Below are 382 nucleotides of genomic sequence, written 5' to 3'. Positions count from 1 at the left end.
GCAGGGCCAGTTCTGCACAGCCCCTGGACATCCACGTGCTCCTAGGAAACGTCCTCCCGGTCTCGGTCTCTAGTGGTAATATGAGCCACACTGACCCCTGCTGCTGCACAGCCACAGATCCAGATGTGGCCCTCAGTGAGCACAGGCAGGTTACTCACAATAACCTATTCCCCTCCTCTCTCATCTCTGCAGTTCTGTCTCCCTTCACAATGCTCACACTTTCTCTGCTATCTGTCCACCACACACTTGCACATTGTAGTGGCTCCTGCTGCAGGCAGGCCATGCAGACCTCCACCCATGCAACATGGAGTGGTGGCAAGCAGATCTGTAGTGTAATATTAAAGAAAGGAAGGAAGGGAGGGAGGGAGGGAGAGAGAGAGGG

The sequence above is a fragment of the Grammomys surdaster genome, unplaced genomic scaffold, assembly GCF_004785775.1.
Source record: "Grammomys surdaster isolate TR1022 unplaced genomic scaffold, NIH_TR_1.0 100, whole genome shotgun sequence".
In the NCBI taxonomy this organism is placed as follows: domain Eukaryota; kingdom Metazoa; phylum Chordata; class Mammalia; order Rodentia; family Muridae; genus Grammomys; species Grammomys surdaster.
The sequence above is the reverse complement of the archived record's forward strand: the minus strand, read 5'-3'. Positions refer to the sequence as shown.